Source organism: Scyliorhinus torazame, chromosome 24, assembly GCF_047496885.1.
Source record: "Scyliorhinus torazame isolate Kashiwa2021f chromosome 24, sScyTor2.1, whole genome shotgun sequence".
In the NCBI taxonomy this organism is placed as follows: domain Eukaryota; kingdom Metazoa; phylum Chordata; class Chondrichthyes; order Carcharhiniformes; family Scyliorhinidae; genus Scyliorhinus; species Scyliorhinus torazame.
This window is the reverse complement of record NC_092730.1, coordinates 46867222-46881018: the sequence shown is the minus strand read 5'-3', so window position 1 is coordinate 46881018 and position 13797 is coordinate 46867222. Positions and strand designations below refer to the sequence as shown.

At 45.3% G+C, this 13797-nt stretch overlaps 3 non-coding genes across 3 annotated transcripts; 2 read left to right on the top strand and 1 right to left on the bottom strand.

The window, feature by feature from the left end:
• Positions 1–310: 310 nt before the first annotated feature.
• On the top strand, positions 311–382 carry trnag-ucc (transfer RNA glycine (anticodon UCC)). Its single transcript has one exon. It is a non-coding gene; the product is annotated as a tRNA-Gly (tRNA).
• A 5954-nt stretch (positions 383–6336) lies between these two features.
• trnap-agg (transfer RNA proline (anticodon AGG)) lies at positions 6337–6427 on the bottom strand. The gene is given in 2 exon segments: positions 6337–6372; positions 6392–6427. It is a non-coding gene; the product is annotated as a tRNA-Pro (tRNA).
• Positions 6428–12164: 5737 nt separating this feature from the next.
• On the top strand, positions 12165–12237 carry trnar-ccu (transfer RNA arginine (anticodon CCU)). Its single transcript has one exon. It is a non-coding gene; the product is annotated as a tRNA-Arg (tRNA).
• Positions 12238–13797: the final 1560 nt, after the last annotated feature.

The window sequence follows — 13797 nt, the reverse complement described above, 5'->3', positions numbered from 1 at the left end:
ACGGGAGCCATTCTACGATTACTGAAATACGGTGAAAACGGCAGCAGCAGGACACAAGGACAAGTTACGGTCTCAGGCCAGAGCAAGTGTCCAAAGTAATGACACACACAACATTCGAAATCAATGAGATAAATACATTTATTGTGGACTGGTGCCATCTCCTGGCAGAACGGGAGCCGTGCGACACGGACACTCTCATTCAGGAGCATTTTAAATTGGAGCGAAATAACTTACGTTAAGTATGAATGTGTTCCAAAACAGTTTATCAAGCTAATCTAAAGGACCAATTGGAATCGGATTCTTTCAGTGAGCGATGGTGGTATAGTGGTGAGCATAGCTGCCTTCCAAGCAGTTGACCCCGGTTCAAGTCCCGGCCATCGCAATAAAAAGCTGGTTGTATATTTTTGCGCCACTTCGTGAGTTTCAAACCGAGAAAGAGAAACAGTTCCGAACTCAGAATTTGGGCGCAATTGGGGAGTGAAATAAGTAACTTTCTCATCATTTTTTAATGTGGTTTCAATATGGACAGTGTTTCACTATTTACCCACAAGCCGTCAAACAACAGCTAAAAGCCGCAGCTTTTTCACTTCATCATCAAGTGGACCAAACAGAGACACAACAGACACGTTACAGACGAGGATGGGATTTGAAGCCACGTGTACAGAGCACAATGGATTATTGTGCATCACCTTAACCACGTGGTACAGCTGCTTTACTTCAGGGTCCTTTAGTATCCTTCAATCTAACTTCTTTGCGTTTCTTTCGCACAGTTGCTGATGTACAGAACACAGTCAAAGTGCAAATAAATTAAAATAATCTCTGAGTATATTTGCGCTTGTGGCGCAACGGGAGCGCGCCTGACTCCAGATCAGAAGGTTGCGTTGAAATCATGTCAGGCGCACGGAGCCTTTCTGCAGCTGGTTCCAGGAATTTCTCTCTGTAGAAATGTTCTCGAAATGACTCCATTCCACGATGCAAATAATATATTTCATATTTACCCGCTTGAGCAAATTTGTCAAATAGCAAGAAATTCATCTCGTCCTGTTGAAGCAGAATGACAGTGAGTTCAGTAAGAAATGTTTACAAACAACAGCAATTTCTTTCTGCTCAATGTACACAGTTACAGTGATCTGCATTAAACAGCAGGAGCGGAAACCGCAGTCCGCAGTATTCACCTTCACCGTGAGTCTGAATTTCAGTTTGGGGGTTTCAGAGAGAGCGGATGTTATTGTGGAAAATGAAGTCACTTTTCCTGTGAATGGAGCCGGATAAAGCGCCCTGGCCGGCCTGAGAGTCCCCGAGCCTCCATGAATCTTCACAGCTCACAGAGTGAAGGGCTTTTCCACTTTGAAAATGACCATGTCCGGCAGCTGGAGCTTTCCCTTGTATTTTCTGGGATCTGGGAAACAGCGGATCATCAAAAAACAGAAATGAAACACATATAATCGCAGTATTTATTTAAATGGGCTAAACATCAGTGCGCATGGCCTAATGGATAAGGAGTCTGACTTTGGGGAAATCGAGTGATGATGTCAGAAGATTGCAGGTTCGAGGCCTGCTGCGGTAGTTTTATACAGAAATCCGGTATAACTTGCTGACAATCCAGTTTTCCTTCCTCAGCTCAGTTCATTCAATTCTCTCTCATCTTAGTATTTCGTTTACCCCCTAATTAATCCACAATATCTGTTTGATTTGGATAAAGAAATGATTATGTATCAAGCGGTTCAATACAATTCTGTGGAGGGGATTCTAATGTCCTCAGGAAGATGGTTAGAGTCATAGAGTCATAGGTGTTGACAGCATGGAAACAGGCCCTTCCGCCCAGCTTGACCATGCCGCCCAGTTTCTATCACTAAGCTATTCCCACTTGCCCGCATTTCGCCCATATCCCTTTCTACCCGCCCTGCCCATGAAACTGTCCAACTGCTTTTCAAAAGATAAAATCGTGCCCGCTTCCTCACCATTGCCACTGCCTCACGAAGCCCATTCCAGATGCCCACCACCCTCTGTGTGAGGAAATTTCCCTTCTGCTCTCTTTTGTATCTCTCCATTCTCACCTTAAACCTATGCCCTCTCATTCTAGACTTCTCTACCTTTGGGAAAAGATGCCGACTACCTTAGCTATGCTCTTCATTATTGTATAGACTTCTGTAAGTTCACCCCTAAGACTCATACGGTCCAGGGGGGAAAGTCCCAGCCTAACTAGCCTCTCCTTATAAATCACCATCAAGTCCTGGGAACACCCTCGTAAATCTCTTCTGCACTCTTTCTAGTTTAACAATATGCTTCCTATAATAGGGTGAGCATAACTGAACACAGCATACCGTGTGTGGTCTTGCCAATTTATTGTACAACTTGGTAGCACGGTAGCATTGTGGATAGCACAATTGCTTCACAGCTCCAGGGTCCCAGGTTCGATTCCAGCTTGGGTCACTGTCTGTGCGGAGTCTGCACATCCTCCCCGTGTGTGCGTGGGTTTTCTCCAGTTTCCTCCCACAGTCCAAAGATGTGCAGGTTAGGTGGATTGGCCGTGATACAATTGCCCTTAGTGTTTAAAATTGCCCTTAGTGTTGGGTGGGGTTACTGGGATAGGGTGGAGGTGTTGACCTTGGGTAGGGTGCTCTTTCCAACAGCCGTCGCAGACTCGGTGGGCCGAATGGCCTCCTTCTGCACTGTACATTCTATGATCTATGAACTCCAGCAAGACGTCCCAACTCCTGTATTCAACATTCTGTCGAATAAAACCGAGCATACTGAATAGCTTCTTCACCACCCTGTCCACTTGCGACTCCAGCCTCAATGAGCTGTGAACCTGTACTCCTCAATCTCTTTGTTCTGTAACTCTCCCCAACTCCCTACCATTAACTGAGTAGGTCCAGCCCTGATTTGATCGACCCAAATGCATCACATCACACTTATCCAAATTAAACTCTATTTGCCATTCATCGGCCCACTGGCCCAAGATGTTTAATAATGAGCTGGATCAACTGTTTTTTTGTTCAGAGGGATGTAAGATTATGTCACTGGATTGGGAATCCAGAGACCCGAACGAATCTTTGGGACACGGAATAAATTCCACCATTCAAATTCACTGATATAATAGATTTTCAGGGGCGGGGGGCGGGGCTTGACAGGATAGATGCTGAGAAGCTGGTTCACCATGTGGGAGAGTCTTGGACCAGAAGGAATAATCTCAGAGTAAGTGGCCGCCCATTTAAACCGGAAATGATGAGTAGTTTCTTCTCTCGGAGTATAATGTATCTGTAGAAATGTTTGTATGAACCGAATAGGGCTGTAAAGAGTGGGTCAGTTAATATGTTGATATTATGATTTTGAACATCTCGATCATATCTCCTCTCTGCCTTATCCTCTCCAAGGAGAACGTTCCCAACATCTCCAATCTAGCCTCCTAAATGGAATCAATCCTGTAAACCTCTTCTGCACGCTGCCCAATACGTCCACAGCCTTCCAATATTGTGGTTTCCAGAGCTGTGCAAAATATTCCATCTGATGTCTAACTGGCGCCTTGTACAGATTCAGCATAACCTCCTTCCTCTTGTTCTCTTTTCCACTCGTAATAAACCCAGAATAAGATTTGCTTTATTACCTGCTCTCTCCACCTGTCCACCTTCAATGATCTATCCACATATACACCCAGCTCTGTGTGTTCCTTCATCCGATAAATAGTTGAGGGGCAGCACGGTAACATAGTGGTGAGCACTATGGCTTCACAGTGCCGTGTCTCAGGTTCGATTCCCGCTTGGATCACTGTCTGTGTTCTCCGTGGGTTTCGTCCGGGTGCTCCGGTTTCCTCCCACCTTCCAAAGATGTGCAGATTAGGTGGATTGGCCATGCTAAATTGCCCTTAGGTTAGATGGGGTTGCTGGGGTGCGGGTTAGGGTGGAGGTGTTGGCTTCATGGGGGTGCTCTTTGAAGAGCCGGTGCAGATTCTATGGTCCGAATGGCCACCTTCTGCACTGTAAATTCTGTGATTCTATACTTCCCTACCAAAATGCATAATCTCACACGTCTCCAGACTGAAAATCATCTTTTGGCGTTTGAAGTTCTAGACTGTCCGCGTCTCAGTTTTCAAAATTTCCAAGTTTTTACCATTCCCAAATTTGAAACTGTTCCCTGTACACCATGATCTACAAATTGTTATGTATCAGGGAAGCAAATGTTCCAGTAGGACCCATGTGGAACACTCAAACCTTCTTCCAGTCCGAAAAGTCTCGATTGACCATTCCATTCTGTTTCTTATTATTCAACCACATTTATATCCATATTGCTACTGTCCCTTTTATTCCAGGAGCTACACATTTCGCTAATTCTGTGCAGTTTTAGTTTCCTTATTTAGGGAAAGATGTAAATACGTTGGAAACGGTTCAGGAAGGTTTCCTCGATTGGTGCCAGGAATGAGCCTTTCGTCAGTTGTAGGGAAATTACTGGAGAGAATCCTTCGAGACAGAATCTACTCCCATTTGGAAGCAAATGGACGTAATAGTGAGAGGCAGCATGGTTTTGTGTCTCGCTAACTTGATAGAGTTTTTCGAAGAGGTCACAGAGATGATTGATGCAGGTAGGGCAGTGGATGTTGTCTACATGGACTTCAGTAAGGCCTTTGACAAGGTCCCTCATGGTAGACTGGTACAAAAGGTGAAGTCACACGGGATCAGGGGTGAGCTGGCAAGGTGGATACAGAACTGGCTAGATCATAGAAGGCAGAGAGTAGCAATGGAAGGGTGCTTGTCTAATTGGAGAGCTGGGACTACTGGTGTTCCGCAGTGATCAGTGCTGGGACCTTTGCTGTTCGTAGTATATACAAATGATTTGGAGAAAAATGTAACTGGTCTGATTAGTAAGTTTGCAGATGACACAGAGGTTGGTGGAATTGAGGATAGCGATGAGGTTTGTCAGAGGATACAGCAGGATTTAGATCTTTTGCAGATTTGGGCGGAGAGATGGCAGATGGAGTTTAATCCGGACAAATGTGAGGTAATGCATTTTGGGAGGTATAATGCAGGTAGGGAATATACAGTAAATGGTAGAACCCTCAAGAGTATCGAAAGTCAGAGAGATCTATGTCTACAGGTCCACAGTTCACTGAAAGGGGCAACACAGGTGGAGAAGGTAGCCAAGACGGCCTACGGCATGCTTGCCTTCATTGGCCAGGGCATTGAGTACAAGATTGGCAAGTCATGTTGCAGCTGTCTAGAACCTTAGTTAGGCCACACTTGGAGTATCGTGTTCAATTCTGGTCGCCACACTACCAGAAGGATGTGGAGGCTTTAGAGAGGGTGCAGAAGAGATTTACCAGGATGTTGCCTGTTAAGGAGGGCATTAGCTATGAGGATCGGTTGAATAAACTCGGTTTGTTCTCACTGGAATGACGGACGTTGAGGGGCGACTTGATAGAGGTCTACAAAATTATGAGCGGCATAGACAGAGTGGATAGACAGAGGCTTTTCCCCAGGGTAGAGGGGTCAATTACTAGTCAATTACATAGGTTTAAGGTGCGAGGGGCAAGGTTTAGAGGCGATGAACAAGGCAAGTTTTTTACGCAGAGGGTAGTGGGTGCCTGGAACTCGCTGTGGAGAACGTGATGGAAGCAGCGACGATAGTGACATTTAAGCGGCATCTTGACAGATACATGAATAGGATGGGAATCGAGGGATACCGACCCAGGAAGTGGAAAACATTTTAGATTCGTCATTGGTCAGGCAGCATGGTCGGCACGGGCTTGACGGGCCGAAGGGCCTGTTCCAGTGCTGTACTTTTCTCTGTTCTTTGTTGTTCTTTGAGCGGGTTTGCAATTGAGGAAAGGTTAGACAGACTGCACTTGTTTCCAGTGGAGAAGTGAAGAATGACAGTTCATTTGAATGAAGTACATCAGATTTTGAATGGTCTCGACAAGGTGGACGTGGAAAGGATGTCACTGCTTGTGGGAGTGAAAAAAACGGATGTCACCCTTTTCGGACGTAGATGGGGAAATTTCTCCCTCTCAGAGAGTTGTGCGACTTTGGAACTCTGCCTCAGAAGGCGGAAGGAAAATTGATTATTTTTAAGGCGGAGATTGAAAGATTCTTGTTCAGCAAATAAATCAAAGGTTTATCGGGGTTGCATACAACCATTGCATTCAGCCAACTACCTGGATGCACAAGCGTTCGTTTGTTTTACTTGATATATGAGGATAAATTCAGGGTCCTACACCATGGTGAAACGGTCTTTAAATGACGTGTTCGTTTCTTCACGTGTTCAGCACTGATATATTCTCTGGGGCGCAAACCTGCTCCCGACTTCATTCAATGATCGTCGTGATTTAAAAAAAAAACAACAGGGCTCGTCCGGGATTTGAACCCGGGACCTCTCGCATGTTATCGCAAATGGAAGCCCCTAAGCGAGAATCATACCCCTAGACCAACGAGCCCAATCACACTGAAAACTCACTCAAACCAGCTTATCATTGCCTCCCGAAGCTTATTGTATCAGCTCAATGCGCTTCTGAATTCCTGTTCAATTTCGTTTCGTTGTTAAGATAAAATCAAAAGAAACAATTTTTGCTTCTTGCTTTTCGTACTGGGATCATTGGGTAAATTGGGTTAATTTTGGTTAGTTGGCCTCCACTGCGAACAGAATAAAACACATACGGGACCAGTCTTTGCCGTTGCTGAGTAAACACTGTGCAATGGTCACTCCGAACGATTCTGTCATGAAGCTGCTCCTCAAGTATTCTCTTTCTCAATCTGCTGAAGGCTGAGCTGACACATTGGAGGTGAGGGCGAATACTATCTGCTGGATCTGCCTTTTTTCAGTGGTGGCTTCCGGTCATGGAAAACGGTCCACATTTTCCAAGATCTCGCCATTTTATTCTGTGTGCCATTCTATGTGAGTGTTCACAACATAATTCAGCTCTTGGAATTCACCATGAAGCGCAACACCTCCGTACTCCCAGAACGCCTCGATCCACTGCAATTCGCATATCTCTGCATCCGGTCCACATCAGACGCCATTTCATAGAATCATAGAATTTACAGTGCAGAAGGAGGCCATTGGGTCCATCGAGTTTGCAACGGCTCTTTGAAAGAGCACCCTACCCAAGCCCACACATCCACCCTTTCCCCATAACCCAGTAACCCCACCAAACACTAATGGCAATTTTGGACACTGGGGGCAATTGAGCATGGCCAATCTACCTAACCTGCACATCTTTGGAATGTGGGAGGAAACCAGAGCACCCGGAGGAAACCCACGCACACATGGGGAGAACGTGCAGGCTCTGCACAGACAGTGACCCAAGCCGGGAATCGAACCTGTGACCCTGGAGCTGTGAAGCAATAGTGCGAACAACTATGCTACCGTGCTGCCCCTAACTGCTTCCCTGGCCCGACACTCATCCCTGGAGCATCTCAAAAACAAGGACTCCTACATCAGACTCCTATTTATTGACTACAGCTCCGCCTTCTACACCATAATCCCAGCCAAGCTCATATCAAAGCTCCAAAACCTAGGACTTGGCTCCCCACTCTGCAAATGGATTCTCGATTTTCTGATCAACAGACCACAATCAGTAAGAATGAACAACAACACCTCCTCCACAATAGTCCTCAACACCGGGCCTCCGCAAAGCTGCATAATTTGCCCCCTACTCTACACCCTGTACACACACGACTGTGTGGCAAAACTTGGTTCCAACTCCATCTACAAATTTGCTGATGATACGACCATAGTGGGCCGGACCTCGAATAACGACGAGTCAGAATGCAGGCGGGAGATAGAGAACTGGGTGGAGTGGTGTGGCAACAACAATTTCTCCCTCAATGCCAGCAAAACTAAAGAGCTGGTCATTGACTTCAGGAAGGAAAGTACTGTACACACCCCTATCAGCATCAACGGGGCCGAGGTGGAGATGGTTAGCAGTTTCAAATTCCTAGGGGTGCACATCTCCAAAAATCTGTCCTGGTCCACCCACTTCGACGCTACTACCAAGAAAGCACCACAGCACCTATACTTGCTCAGGAAACTAAGGAAATTTGGCATGTCCACATTAACCCTTACCAACCTTTACAGATGCACCAAAGAAAGCATCCTATCAGGCTGCATCACAACCTGGTATGGCAACTGCTCGGCCCAGGACCGCAAGAAACTTCAGAGAGTCGTGAGCACCGCCCAGTCCATCACACAAACATGCCTCCCATCCATTGACTCCATCTACACCTCCTGCTGCCTGGGGAAAGCAGGCAGCATAATCAAAGATCCCTCCCACCAGCTTACTCACTCTTCCAACTTCTTCCATCGGGCAGGAGATACAGAAGTCTGAGAACACGCATGAATAGACTCAAAAACAACTTCTTCCCCACTGTCACCAGGCTCCTAAATGACCCTCTTATGGAATGACCTCATTAACACTACACCCTGTATGCTTCATCCGATGCCAGTGCTTTTGTAGTTACATTGTATATGTTGTGTTGCCCTATTATGAATTTTCTTTTATTCCCTTTTCTTCTCATGTACTTAATGATCTGTTGAGCTGCTCGCAGAAAAATACTTTTCACTGTACCTCGGTACACGTGACAATAAACAAATCCAATCCAATCCAATCCGGTCAGTGGTGTTGTGTGGAAAGTAGGATTCCGTCTGTGGAACTCCGTGTCCCATACTCTATATGTTCAGAGTGACCATTGCACAGTCCTTGTGGAGACAAGGCCCCATCTTCACATTGAGGATTCGCTCCATCGGGTTATTTGACACTACCACCCTGCTAAATGCAATCAATTTTGAAATATAATTCATGTATATTTCAGTCTCTGACACTGTATGACAGAGTCAGATTCATTCCATATTTATAATATTCCGGTAATTCCTAGGATTGTTGCACATCTACTGTAACAATCTGTCTTTGGGATTCAGTTGGGATTCAGTTTGGGACTGTCTGAGAGTCTGTCATTCATTCAGCATCTTTCATTCTCTGAAAATCTGTGTGAAGGTCGAAGTAAATCTGTAATGATCAATCTCTGATATTGTTATTGAGTGGATTAAATCATTATGTTATTTGCCAGTTTCCGTTATAACGTCTGCATATCAGAATCATGACAACACTTTCAGTGGCATTGCACTTGTGTGTCCGTTGGGGGAGGGGCACATAGGCATTTGGGTGGTGAATGAATCTTTACCTCTCAGTCTCTGATATGCACAGTAAGAAGTCTGACAACACCAGGTAAAAGTCCAACAGGTGTGTTTCAAACATTGGCTTTCGGAGCGCTGCTCCTTCCTCAGGTGTATGAAGAGATATGTTCCAGAAACATATATATTGACAAAGTCAAAGATGCAAGAAAATGCTTTGAATGCGAGCATTTGCAGGTGATTAAATCTTTACAGATCCAGAGATAGGGGTAACCCCAGGTTAAAGAGGTGGGAATTGTCTCAAGCCGGGACAGTTAGTAGGATTCCGCAATCCCAGGCCAGATGGTGCGGGGCGAATGTAATGGGACATGAATCCAAGGTCCCGGTTGAGGCCGGACTGATGTGTGCGGAACTTGGCTACAAGTTTCTGCTCGGCGATTCTGCGTTGTCGCGCGTCCCGAAGGCTGCCTTGAAGAACGCTTACCCGGAGATCAGAGGCTGAATGCCCTTGACTGCTGAAGTGTTCTCCGATGTGTTCTCTGGTGTGACATGTGAATATTCGATTCATTCTCTACCTGCAGTCTCTGTTCCTGTGTGTGGCACAGGTCTCCCCAGACCAACGAGCCAGCCGCTGATTTAATCTCACTTAAAACAACTTTTAATTGCGTCCCAAAGCCCATCAGTTTCCCCACAATTATAAATCAGAAATGTTAATGAACAATGTGACATTTATCTCTCTGTTCTGGTGATGATCAGAAGCAGTGATGTCAGTTTTCACCACTCACCAAGTCGGTCTGTGGATGCGCCTCGCCAATCACGTGGGTAATGTAATTCTGCCAGTCAGTGGGTTCAGTTGGCATTTTAGGAGAAATTCGAAGCCATCATGACTTCCCCAGTGGTCTCATGGTTAAGGTGTGTGTGATGTCAATCATGATGTGATCAAATGTGTGTCTGTTTCTCTCTTTCCGCGGGGAGTTTTCAGGCTGAGGAGAAACATGTTGGACATGGTCTGGGAATGTTTCACTCCGGTCCATTCCCAACATTTCCTGATCTGATGGGATGGGCTTTTCCTTCCAATCGTTGCAGGAAACTTTATTAATATTGATTAATATCGGTTAATTATCATTTATTAAGTATTGTTTTATACGTTTTGTGTAGTTTATTTAAAAATGCTGATTACCAGACGCGATAAAATTTTACTTTCATTCCTTAAACAGCCAAATTGGGTGAAAACCATCAATGAGAGGCAATGGGAGCCCCGGTCTTTTGTGTGGTCAGTGGTTTGTTTATGGAGCTGAGTAAATATTCCGGAGCAGAGCCGCTGCGAGCGGGGTTCGAACCTCCGCGGGGATACAATAATGTGCGTTTGCCGTTTCTGCCCACACATCTGGATAGGAATGGAGCTGCTGCTGCCCGGGGAGCTGGACAAGCAAGAGGCACAGATATTGACCAACTGCACCCGCTCCAAATAGATTCCCCAAATTACCGAACAAAACAAAAACTGATCTTTTATGGAATTATGACCTTCTCTCTGAAATCAATATACCAACACCTCTTGAAGATTCGATTTGCTGTAACAATTCACTCTGAACTGTCTCAATGTCAGCCGTAATTCCTTCCCAGCTCTCAGACAGGCGCTGACTGGTTAGAAGTTTGCTTCACTTTTCAAGGTCCGGCTCAATAAAATCAATCACAGGCCCATGATCTGCTTTCCTCCTGTTCTCAGACACATCCACTTTCTACAAGGGCGCACTAACTGGTTTTCAGAGTAAGAGTCAGACTGCAGTCACCTCGTTCTCTCTCGATGCCTTTATCTCAGAGCCACCTCACAACCAGGAATGGAACTTCTCACAGAGCCAAGAATGGAATAGTTTGTCGATTCTTCCACTGATTCAGGACCGTCCATCACCAGGACGTATTCGTCCAAAAGAGTTGGGATGAGATGGGGCTGAGTTTCACTGTTTATCCAATCAGTCCCCGGAGAAGCACAAAAACAGTGAGTGAGGGAGAGAGAAAGAAACAAAGAAACAGATAGAGAGATAAAATATGTTCCATTTCTACCACGATCTTTTTACCCAGAAATACATTCAGCTGAATGAAAGCAAACCACGTTTCCATCTTTATATTTCGTTCAGTTTCCCCCAAAAATGTTACATATCGGACTGAACTCGATGAACGTTCCAACCGTTTATTTACAGCCAATCAGAATTCCGAAGTCAGCGGGGAGTTGAACAAACACTTCGAATCACAGTCGAACAGAGCTCGAACCTGCGCGGCGCAACCCCATTGGATTTCAATCCCAACGCCTTAACCACTCCGCCATCACAGCTGTGTCCAGTGTGTCATTCATTAGTAATTTGGTCGATAGAATACATTCTAAAACCAGCCTGGAATCACTGCAGGAAGTTATTGCATTCAAACGATCAACGGGACCCCGGGGTTTATGTGAGGAGGGGTTGAATCTTCGTGGAAAATGACCATTGGATTTGGAGAGAAGCCTTGAGAGACTCGAAAACCTCAGCTCCCCAAACGCACAATTCCACTGATTAAATAGTTTGTGGAACAACATCAGTTACATTGGAAATATATTAGAAATTCAAATGGAACAGGACCACACTTCCCAGTTTGGAAGAAAATTAAAATGGTGAAATCTAGAAATTACAGCACAGAAGGAGACCTGTGCAGGCCGAAAGGTCACATGATGACCTGATGGCGCATCTAACATGATCACGTGCCGGGATTCCGGCCGTTCTCCCCGGATCGCGGTCAGAGCACAAGCCAGGAGCCGCTGCTCAATTATTAAATCAGTTACTTTCATTCCAACTCCTTGGTCGCCAGTCATTGAGAGAGCAGAATTTCTACATGGTGTCAGGAGTGGGCAGTATGGCAGAAGGACTCCACCGCATCAACATCCTTGGAATATAGAATCGTACAATCACCAACTCAGAAGGAGGCCATTCGGCCCAACGAGTCAATACTAACCCTCCGAATGAGCACCGCCGCTACTCTCAACAGGAAGTAGTTTAGTAGCTAATGCAGCCCCAGCTCGGCTAGCTCAGTCAGTAGAGCATGGGACTCCTAATCCCAGGATCGTGGGTTCCAGCCCCACGTTGGGTGCGTCTATATTATTATCTGAACATATTGATGCTGAACGAACTGTTTTGACAACAGGAACACAAGGTTATGTCACTGGACTGGGAATCCAGAGACCTGGTGGCAAGACTTTAATAAATCTGGAATAGAAATTTCGTCTCAGCAATGGCGCAGAATGATTCTGCTTCAGAGGGGCCAGAGAGCTCAGTTACACAGCAGAGAGCACGGTTACACAGCAGGGTATACATTTACAAACAGGGAATATCTGTGTGCAGCAGGAAACACATTTTCGTAAATAACCAGTTTTTCCATCTCAGTATCTTGCTGGTTTGCTCGGCACCTTTTCTGTGTGTCATTGTGTGTGTGTCCTGATAGTCTCTTCCTGCTGTTCTGTGTGTCTTTCTCTGTCTGTCACAGCCGTGCTGATGTTACGTATTAATCTCACTTTTCCCAAACAGTCATTGTGATTGATAGATACAGAAAGATTTCCACACTGACATTCAGTACCAATGTCTGATAGAAACTGAATCCCACCCTCACATACAGTACTAGATATTGACTCATATTGAAGGAACCCTGCTCTCACAAACTGTTCCACAGACTGAGTTGCAGAGTGTTCCCTCCACTCGCGAACACTACCTGTGATTTACAGACATAGAACAAATCTCAGTCAGGTGAGTAGCAGAGTTTGATGGGTACGACATGGATTCCACAATCATCTTCTCTCCGCCACATAACCAGACACAGTCGGCACTTGGTGTCTGTGGTCCAGATAAGAACGTAAGAACTAGGAGCAGGAGTAGGCCATCTGGCCCCTCGAGCCTGCTCCACCATTCAATGAGATCATGGCTGATCTTTTGTGGACTCAGCTCCACTTTCCGGCCCTAACACCATAACCCTTAATCCCTTTATTCTTCAAAAAACTATCTATCCTTATCTTAAAAACATTTAATGAAGGAGCCTCTACTGCTTCACTGGGCAAGGAATTCCATAGATTCACAACCCTTTGGGTGAAGAAGTTCCTCCTAAACTCAGTCCTAAATATACTTCCCCTTATTTTGAGGCTATGCCCCCTAGTTCTGCTTTCACCTGCCATTGGAAACAACCTGCTCACATCTATCCTATCTATTCCCTTCATAATTTTATATGTTTCTATAAGATCCCCCTCATCCTTCTAAAATCCAACGAGTACAGTCCCAGTCTACTCAACCTCTCCTAGTAATCCAACCCCTTCGGCTCTGGGCTTAACCTAGTGAATCTCCTCTGCACACCCTGCAGTGACAGTAAGTCCTTTCTCAAGTAAGGAGCCCAAAACTGAACACAATACTCCAGATGTGGCCTCACTAACACCTTATATAATTGCAGCATAACCTCCCTAGCCTGAAACTGCATCCCTCTAGCAATGAAGGACAAAATTCCATTTGCCTTCTTAATCACCTGTTGCACCTGTAAATCAACTTTTTGTGACTCATGCACTAGCACACCCAGTTCTCTCTGCACAGCAACATGTTTTAATATTTTATCATTTAAATAATAATCCCTTTTGCTGTTATTCCTACCAAAATGGATAATCTCACATTTGTC